Consider the following 10310-nt stretch of genomic DNA (forward strand, 5'->3'; position numbering starts at 1 on the left):
AAACATTAAAACCCGCTTACTGCAGTAAAAAAAAAAAAAAAAAAAAAAAAATTATATATATATATATACATATATACATATATATATATATATATATATATATATATATATATATATATATATATATATATATATATATATATATATATATAAACTCCAAACTTTTCTTTATGCAAAAGTAAACACGGACTCCCAGGAGATTTGCAGTTCTAAAGCTTGTTTAATAGACTGCACACAACAACGCGTTTCAGCTTTCGCCTTGTTCACGTCAAAGAAAATACTGTTTGAATAAAGTTAAATACAATTGATTAAGCGCAAAATAGACAACAGACTCAACTAAACCACATAATGGTACAGGGAGATGGTAATATGGCGGCCATCTTAGCCTGGTGCAAAATTAATTAAAAAAACCTGTAATGTGAGATAACACTACAAAAATTGTAAATAAATAAAGCGACAGTGATTGACTTTCATTATCACAGCTCAATACTATTTTCAATGAATGTGAAAAGCAAATCATACCCCATCTATGCCATACCCCAGCTTTGCCCCCAGCTATGCCAATCTGGTCATGGGCTGGTGGGAGGAGCAGGTGGCCTGGCAGTTGGAAGATTTTTCCAGCTGTGTCCTGTGGCTCCGATATATTGACGACATCTTTTTAATTTGGAAAGGCGACCTCAACTCTGTCAGTGCTTTTGTAGATAAGCTAAATGACAACCCTTACAATTTGGTCTTCACCAAGCATGTTAGTAGAACCTCTGTTGAGTTCCTAGATGTTAGGGTGGAGATCATTGACCAAACCATACACACACATCTTTACCGTAAAAAGACCGCAGGTAACAGCATTCTATGTGCATCAAGCTCCCATCCTCGGAAATTGGTATGCAGCATCCCATATGGGGAATTACTACGCGCGAAGCGCAACTGTAGTACAGAGACCAGCTATCTTAATGAAAAAGCCAATATGGTGCAACGCTTTAGAGACAGAGGCTATCACTCACACACCATCAAAGAAGCTTGTAAAAAAGCTGATGCTGTGGCACGGAACGAGTTGTTACATCCAGCACCACGTGCATCAGAAGTGGAAAGTCTCCGTTTCATAACCACATACTCTGGAAAGGCGCATGATTTGCGCCGTGTTCTGGATAAACACTGGCACGTGTTGATGACTGACAATAACCTTAAAAAACATCTGACGAACCATCCGCAAGTCACTTTTAAGAGAAGCAACTCTCTGAGGGATGAGCTAAGTCCTAATGTTATTACTAGTGACACGACCTTAAAAAGTAGTGGCAGGCCAGGATTCCGTTGTTGTAAAAACTGCAAGGCTTGCAGATACAGTGTGGACTGTACGGAGGTACAATTCAGCAGCATGAGTCAAAAATTTAAGATCAAAAAAGCTCTCACTTGTAATACTATGTATTGTGTTTATGCACTAGTATGTCCTTGTAATAAGGCATACATTGGTAGCACCATTCATCGTGCAAAAAAAAGAGTGCTAGAACATGTAAGGGCACTGCGCCATAACAATAAACAATACCCTGTGGCACGACACTTTTTCGAGCAACATGCCCAAAATGAACGGCTTCTTAAAATGGTGGTATTAGATGCTGTTACTGATACTGTACGTGGAGGGAACAAAGTACTTCATTTAAGACAATTGGAGTCCAGATTTATTGTGGACTTCGAGACTATGTTTCCAAAAGGGTTGAACTCAAGTGAGGAGCTATCTGTACATCTGCACAACTAAAACTGTTATTATTATATTGTTATTACTGAGGCTAGAATTATGTGTTATTAAATCTGTTTTTGTTTTGTTCTATTATGTTTTTCAGGGAGTGGTACCATTATTATGCTGAGGCCTTCTGATGAACTTGAAATTCGTATCAAGCTTAAGTAAATTATTTATAGCATTGTATTTTTCTTTTGCCCACTGGGGCTATATATGTAGGAGGAATTGTGCATATCGATGACTGTAATTGATACAGTAATAGAGATTTACTTATTAGGCAAGTAATTTTTGTATGAAGGTTTCTAGGTTTCAAAACCTGTGTTTTGCCCACTTGGGCTATATTAACGCATTGTGTTTGATGTATATTTTTATACGTCTTTTGGTATGATATGGGGTATGATTTGCTTTTGCTTTTCACATTCATTGAAAATAGTATTGAGCTGTGATAATGAAAGTCAATCACTGTTGCTTTATTTATTTACAATTTTTGTAGTGTTATCTCACATTACAGGTTTTTTGAATGAATTTTGCACCAGGCTAAGATGGCCGCCATATTACCATCTCCCTGTACCATTATGTGGTTTAGTTGAGTCTGTTGTCTATTTTGCGCTTAATCAATTGTATTTAACTTTATTCAAACAGTATTTTCTTTGACGTGAACAAGGCGAAAGCTGAAACGCGTTGTTGTGTGCAGTCTATTAAACAAGCTTTAGAACTGCAAATCTCCTGGGAGTCCGTGTTTACTTTTGCATAAAGAAAAGTTTGGAGTTTTATAATTGGGGCTGCCGATTACCCCAACTCGGACCGCCCTCTCTGACAGCCTTCTCCATTATCGGGACTGTTGGTGATATATATATATATATATATATATATATATTGCTCTCTGTCTACAATGCACAGTGTCCTCTTTCGATGCAGTATTATTATTTTTAACCAAATCAGTAATGTACCGCCTAGTTATTTAACAGCTTCAAACTATTTTTGCAGAACACAAGGCTCACCATCAATGCTGCTAAGGCCACATTTAGGATTACGAAACAGACAGCCAAACTATATGATAGGATAAGCATTAAAGATTTGAGCAATTGCTAATGAATGGCACATACGAAGCAAACACTAAAGAAGATCAGACGTGAGAACTTATTGGAACAACCTCAGTATAATGCACATTCCTCCTCAACAAGGAAAGTCCCTCGCAAGCAGAACCAGAGTAACCTCATGGTAACAACTAAGATACTGTCTAAATACTTTTTTTTTTTTTTTTTTGCAAATCGGTTTTTATTGTTTTGGTAAAAGAATACATGTTACGGCAGCATACTTTACACACAGAGATTCATAAGCATATGCAGATTGGTAAGCCGCACCTGCAGTCAAGATAATATAACCTGCTTTCGGGTTATGCGCCAACCACCACCCGCTTAGGAGCCGGCTACATTGTCCTTATCAGTTCTGGTGTCGTCACTTGAGAAGGGGCCGTCGCCACCGCATACCAGCCACTCGGGAGATAGAAACTTTATCCCAGGCCTCCTAAGTGGGCTTAAGCACCAGTAAGGAGTCGATTGTATTTTGCCAACCAAGAAACCTCCCATATGTGCATTCCAGCAATCGCCTGATCTATGAAAGTCCAATTATCTTCCGAGACAGGCCTGTGTCACTTCAGCATGTAACACAACTGGGCGGCGACATTGTAAGCAGTAAAATGTGGTATACCAAGACCACCATCTGCCTGTCGGAGGTAGGCTGGGTTCCAGCCTGTACGAGGTGTTGTGTCCTCCCATATGAAAAAGACTTGATCATGCGTTGCAATTTGGAAAGGAGAAGGTGTGGAGGTTGAGTTGGGTGGGTCGGCATGACACAAAGAATGTAGGGCAAGAGAGTCATTTTTATTGCAGCCAGGCAGCCCAGCCAGGAAAGACCCCCGTTGCCCAAGTGTGTAGGTCAAAGCTGGCTGTTGCTACCAGCATTTTATAATTGTGCTTCGTTCTTTTACATAATAAGGAGCATAGCACGAGGCCCAAGGAATGGGACAGCATGGGACGCCCACGTAAGCAGAAACAAACATACCCTACAAAGTGAGGCAGTCGTTAGCCGGGGGGAGTCAAGTATCTGGGATTTCTGAACATTGATTTTAAAGCCTGAAAAATTGCTGTAGAGGTGGAGTGCGTGAAGAAGGGCCGGGACTGAGGTTCAGGGGTTCGATAAGGGAACCAAAACCTCATCTGCGCAGTGGCTCAGTTTGTGTAACTCCCCTCCCAATGTGATCCCAGCAATCTGCTGATTCCGTCTGATTCCTGCAGCAAAGGGCTCCACGTATAGAGTGAAAAGGAGGGGCAATAGCGCACATCCCTGCCTTGTGCCTCAGAGAGCCCGAAAGGGTTGCAAAAGAAATCCATTAACCCGTACTCTGGCTTACGGGCAGATATAACCTCTCCGTATCCATCTGCAAAATCGAGGACCTCGACCGAATCTTTCTAATGTTGCTTGCAAGAAGAGCCAGGGTACTGTATCAAATGCCTTCTCTACGTAGAGACAGACCAGGAGTGCGGACCTGCAGGAGCGGGCGGCCTGATCAATAATGTTTAAGATGAGTTTGGTGTTATCTGTACAGTCCCTCTCTGGAATGAAGCCTGTCTGGTCATGATCTACCAATCACTGCATATATGGGTTCAGTCGGCCAGCCAAGACCCAGGTGAACAGTTTGGCGTCAACATTCAGAGGGGAAATAGGCCTGTATGAGGCTGGGTCCTACCCCGGCTTAAGGATCACTGAGATCACTGTGTCGCACATGGTGGGTGGTAAACGGCCCAAGTGTCAAACAGAATTAAGCAGGCAAAGAAATGGGGCCAACTGTGAGCAGAAGGTCTTGTACAAGGCCGTGGTGAAGCCATCTGGGCACAGTGCTTTCCCGATCTCTAGGTGAGAGATGCAGGAGATGATCTCTGCCTGCTTGATGTCCTCCTCAAGGTGAGCGAAGTCCTGGAAAGGAAGTGGAGTAGTGGGTGCCTCAGAGAGGTACTGAGCTATGGCGGTCTGCTTGCACTGCTCAGAGGAGCGAGGATTCAAGTAGAAATGCTCAAATTCCTGGGCGATGAGCTCTTCTGTCTGGGCCTCTGTCCCGCTCTGCCTAGGAATACGCATTACAGGCTCCTTGTGGCACTTAGGTCGGAGTTTGAATGTGATCAGACATTCGGCTTGATTGCCGCCGGTGTAGTACTTTTTGCCACATTCGCAACAATGCATATTCAGCTTTGTCATAGTCAAGAGCTTTCAACTCCTTGCAGGCTGAAAGCGATTGCTTCCAAACTGAGCGCACTCTGGTTTGTTCAGAACGGATTGTTTATAATGGGCCTCTAGATCCTGCAGTCAGCTCTCAAGCGCCAAACGCTTGTCTCACTGTAGGGTGCTGAACCATGCAGAAATGGCAATGAGGAACTCCACAGGACTGATCCGAGGGTCTCAATCAAGCGATCACGGTAGCATAACTACCCACCCGTGAGGGTCTCAAGGTGCTGGGAGACTGAGGGGGACGTCTCCGTTGAGTGCTGGTGTCATCCGAAGAGCCAGGTCTTGAGGTCCTTCCTGAGTAGGGGTACTGTGGGAGATTGCCGGAGGTGGAGGTGAAGAGTGTTTCAGGCTTACGCTGCCAGGTAGGAGAAGGACTTTACTCCCGTTCTGGTCTTGTGATACGTGGGACGGAGGCCAGAGAAGGCTGAGCTGATCGGAGGTGTCTTTTGGGTGTGTGGAAATAGAGGCAGCTGTTCAGGTATCCGGGTCCGGTGTTGTGATGTGCCTTGTATGCATGGGTGAGGACTTTGAAGGTTATTCTTCTTTCGACTGGAAGCCAGTGGAGCTCGCGGAGGTGTTGGGTGATATGACTGCGACCGGGGATGTCGAGGATCAGTCTGGCTGCGGCATTCTGCACAGTCTGGAGTTTGAGAAAGAGTTTCTTCTCGATTCCAGTGTAGAGAGCATTGTTGTAGTACAGTCTGCTGATGAGAGCATGCATGACTTTTTTCTGGATTCGGTTGGGATCTATCTGAAAGTCTTTTGATTATGCGGAGGGTGTTTCAGCAGGTCGAGGATACGGCGTTGATCTGGTGTTAGAACCAACCCGCAAGAACCAACCCGCAAATGTGTTGTCCAGTGAGACTGGGTAAGCTTCCAGCACAGGGAGTGAGTGCAAAGTCACAGGAGGAGAGCCATTGCGGCTACCACCCAGGAGCGGGAGCTGCAGGGATCCGCTCCCACCACCCCTCCACATCTTCAGGGCACTCAGGAACTGTGAATAGATCCACAGGAGTTCGATGAAGATAGCGGGCGGATCCCCATTCCACAGACAGAAGCATCAGAAGAGAGATCATCACCTCCAGGAGGGGCATCTCCGACCCAATGGAGGCACTGTGGCAGCCAGGACAGTCTGGGGAAGTCATTGTGATAAGTCACCAACCAGGATTGGGCCCCAGGAGTCCTTGCTGTAGAGCCTAGCAGGCTCAGCTCGCCCTTCGGAGCTGCTTCACCATGCACCGTACTGAGGTCAGCGGTGGTTGGGACTTAGGTGCTCATGGTGTAGAGTCCATATAGGGCCTAGGCCCCAAGAGTCCATGCAGGCGATGCAAAGTGGCCATCGTGCACCCCACTGATCTGCTTTACTGTGCCCACTCTGGGGAAAAGGCTAGTAGAGTTCTTGACCTTGTGGACCTGCATGGGGGGCAGTTCAGGGCTGCGATGCAGGCATGCAGTCATCATCTGGGAAAGTGTGTTGCAACACTTTGAACCTCCAGGGGCTCCGCTATCCCCGGGACCGACGACAGGGCGGTCTACAAGGCCCATCACCCGCCAGCTGCAAAGGGGGCAGACTCTGCCGAGGAGCGTTCACTGTCTAGGCTCTGCGGAGGACAGCTTTTCAGGGAAGAGTAACAGGCCCAACCGCCATCTTGGGAGGTGTGGCGTGGCTTCAGGCCGGACGCACCCGCTGTCTTAAATGACCCCCCCACCTCCCTCTCGGCTCCACGACCGCCGCGGGGTCCACCACACCACGGGCCTCCCACCTTGACCAGTTTGGCAAGCAGTCGAGGGGCTAGGATGGCAGAATGGCAGGCTGGGTGGTGGAGCCTCCAAAAAACGCTCCTATGCCGCTGCCATCTTGGCCACACCCTCTGCATTAAAGTATTAAGTGTATTAAAGCACTCAGGCCAAGTTGTCGCTAAATAAGCCAGCAACAAAAAACGCGTATGGTTCCACTTTACAGACTGTGTTGCTGATGTATTCTCACGCCAGGAGATAGTTTCACTCTAATTGGGAAGTAATAACACAGAACGACTACCAAGGATAAGACTGGACCACAGTGGAATAATACTAAAAATTAAATGAATTACCAATGAGCTATATTTTTTTTGAGGATATACAGCAGACCTGTTGCATTACGCTAGATTACATAATGCATGTACACCCAGGAGGTACCAAGACACACATATTTTTGTCCAGGCCAGTGGCAGTGTCTGTGTCATGTTCCTTTGGGAACAGCAGCATCTGAGGCAGCGGTGCGCGTCCCGATAAATATCTGCAAGTGTTTGTTTAGGGTAACCCCACCTTCCAGCCTACCCAAAACAGGTAGGGAGAAAAGAAAGGAAGTGCTTAACATGCATTAAGATCTTGGTGATTTAAAATGAACTGATACAGAAAAACCTTTCACTTTTGAATCTTCGGTTTCTCGCCTGTTCTAGCTTAAAAAGATTTTGATTTATTGTAATCAGCTGCTTGGTGGCCCACAGACACGAGTCCCCACATCTTTGTTGTGATGGAAGGGAGCTGTAGGACAAACATCACTGGTACCAGTGTTCGAGGGCATGCTTTTGTGGGAGATGTAGGTTGGTAGGGAGGAAGAGCAAAAATAGTACACAATGTTTATCACATTGGTAAGTGTTTATAGGTGGAAGCAATTCATGCGCATAGAGCCATATATCTGTTAGTACCTCACAGTGGACCCTCATTAGCAAGATTTATTTGAATTCCAGACACAATTACCAAATGTGCATGCATTTCACTTAGGTTTTCCTTCTGAAAAAATCTTTTTGCTAATAGCTTAAATGCACCTTATTCAATGTTTTACTATTAACATATTGAAATGTAGTCATTTTGATATTGGAACCCAGAGACTTTGGTTTCAATCTGTGTTTACCATTACAAAACAACGGGGAACCCCAAATAGCTGTATTACCTGGGTATGAAGTAGTATGAAACACAATTGGCCCTAACGAGAATAAATTATTCTTTAGTACCCAGAAATTGATAACAGACATATGTGAATTGCGAAAAAAAAATCATAACTTTATCAATTAGTCAATACATGTTTGTGCAGATATTTTACATAAAATGAAGCTGCTCAATGGTGAGTAAGAAGGAGGAAAGTGATTAGAAAGATTGTTTGTGAAAAGATCAAGGGGGAGGTGAAAGTTAAGAGCAAATATACAATATATACAACCGATTATACAAATTCATACGAGAAAGCCTGGCTGGAACTCCCTTCTAATACCATCATCCACGGTCTTAAAATGCAACCCATAGTTTTAGAAAAAGTTAAGACGTGGATAGTATCTTCAGTACAGGTAGTTGTATATGTCGACGTTTCGACCTCAAATAGAAGGCAGGCCGATTATTCCTTAAAATGGGGTCTTTATCAGGACAAAGCGAAGGGCAACCTAGAAACCACCAGTAGGGGACTGGTGACAGGCCTCGCACTCAGGGCAACACGGCTCCTGGGGGCCGGTAAGTCAGCATAGTATGCAACAATGGTCCAAAAGGATCCAATCACTGGATGTGCAAAGTGTATTTTACATAACACCTTGGTCGCACTGGGATCCAAATTAGGGCCATGACACTCCAAAGGTGAAGGATAAAGAATATGAAGGTCCTGTGGTGATCCTATCTGTGGACAAAAATGTATCGGGGGGGGGGGGGGGGGGGGGGGGTCATGCTTTTAGATATCACTTGAATTGTAAATAAAGTAATGCCAATTCAATCAGTTCTTTATTCCTGGGCCGTCTCCGAGAGAGTCTGGAATGATCTTTTCACAAGCACTTTTTCCTAATCGCTTCCCTCCTTGAATTTTTTCTCATTGCTTGTGCGTCGATTGTCAATTTGTGGATAGTAAAGAATAATTTATTCCTGTTGGGACCAATTGTCAATCTGTGTTTAGGCACGTTACCAAAACGTTTACGATTGTGGGAATCACCGTTTCTCACTGTTCCATACATATGTGTAATATAAAAAAAATGTTTAATTCAAGATCTAACAACAACGTATACTCTCAAACAACTTTTAGTAATTTGATTTCATAAAGACTCCACGCACACAGTAATTTCTATGTAGAACACCTTACGTTTGAGATGATCGACCAAATACATACAGTAGTTAAGTAATTCTACTGGACTTAACTGAAAACAAGGGGCACACTATAAAGAAACCCTCAACAAACAGTCTTATGAATACACACATACACACACGTGCAGATGGTGCAATAAACCACCTAACCACCTTACTGCCATTGGAACCTATGACCTTAGGATACACCCAGTCCATTGTGGCAGATATTCAACGTCCTGCACTAACTCACTGGGTCTATAACAGGGGCACGTTTTCCGTGGCATGTGTTCAATAGCGATCTACTCCTAGCTTGTCCAAAGCTCTTTTTGCACACACAAAACAAAAATCAACGATTGGACACACGTAGTGAAGTTTAAGAACACTGTCTAACATTCAAAATAAGCCCATACCGCCCTACCTCCCAGTGGCACAATACCCAACCCTAATTGTGGCACCATATTTTACAGTTGGGTACACCACTACGACGAACGTGGGTAAATTGCAGACTTACACGCCTGCCTCCCATCTCTTTAAAAAAATAAACACCCCTAAGCTGTGGTTCCTGAACGTTCAGTGGCCCGGGGCTGTCAATGGCTCTATCGAGCCCGTCATTGTCTCTGTACCCTGTGTTCAGCCACCCTCCCTAGAGCACTGGGAGTCTCCTCCCAATAGCAGTCCATACCTCTAGTCGGCGCTGAGCTTCAGGAGCTGCCGCTGGTCTGGGTCCTGCTCATCCTACACCCCAAAGCCCATACTACCGTCGTCTCCTCCATGAGGCCAGAGACAGAGTACATCCGCTGCAGCCTCACACCCTTGCCCCTTGTGCTCAGCCTGGGGCCCGGCTCTGCCACTTCCGCGCAGACAGTGACTCGCCCCCATTAGAGGAATGACCGTAAGCAACGACTCAAAATCACGTGACAAAGGACGTCACGTCCGAGATTCGTGCGTCATCATGCGTATAGTTACAGCCTGAGTCCCTAATATAAACAGAGTACAGCATTGCAGTGAGAAATTCAGTATGAATCCCGAGATGTTTTCGTTATAGCAGAACACAAAGAAAGGCATTTTGCCTAGGACATGCGCTTACGTGACCGAGATAAGCTTAATAACATCGTCTCAAGAGAAGTTGCTTGTGCAGGTCCCGTTGAAGTGGGTGTTGAGGTTCCGTAGGTTGGGGTAGCAGGAGGAGCGTAGGCAGAGATTTCCATATGTTGTG

General features: G+C 44.9%; 1 protein-coding gene across 5 annotated transcripts in view; it reads right to left on the reverse strand.

The window, feature by feature from the left end:
• Positions 1-10050, reverse strand: part of NIPA2 (NIPA magnesium transporter 2) — a 140098-nt gene extending 130048 nt beyond the window's left edge. The window contains exon 1 of one of the 5 annotated variants that reach the window (XM_085622865.1): positions 9777-10050. The gene's annotated coding sequence lies outside the window, so the exon portion shown is untranslated. The remainder of the gene's footprint in view (positions 1-9776) is intronic. The other 4 variants (XM_085622866.1, XM_085622868.1, XM_085622867.1 and 1 more) reach the window with 4 other exon arrangements.
• Positions 10051-10310: the final 260 nt, after the last annotated feature.

The sequence above is a fragment of the Triturus cristatus genome, chromosome 8 (genome assembly GCF_964204655.1).
Source record: "Triturus cristatus chromosome 8, aTriCri1.1, whole genome shotgun sequence".
Taxonomy (NCBI): domain Eukaryota; kingdom Metazoa; phylum Chordata; class Amphibia; order Caudata; family Salamandridae; genus Triturus; species Triturus cristatus.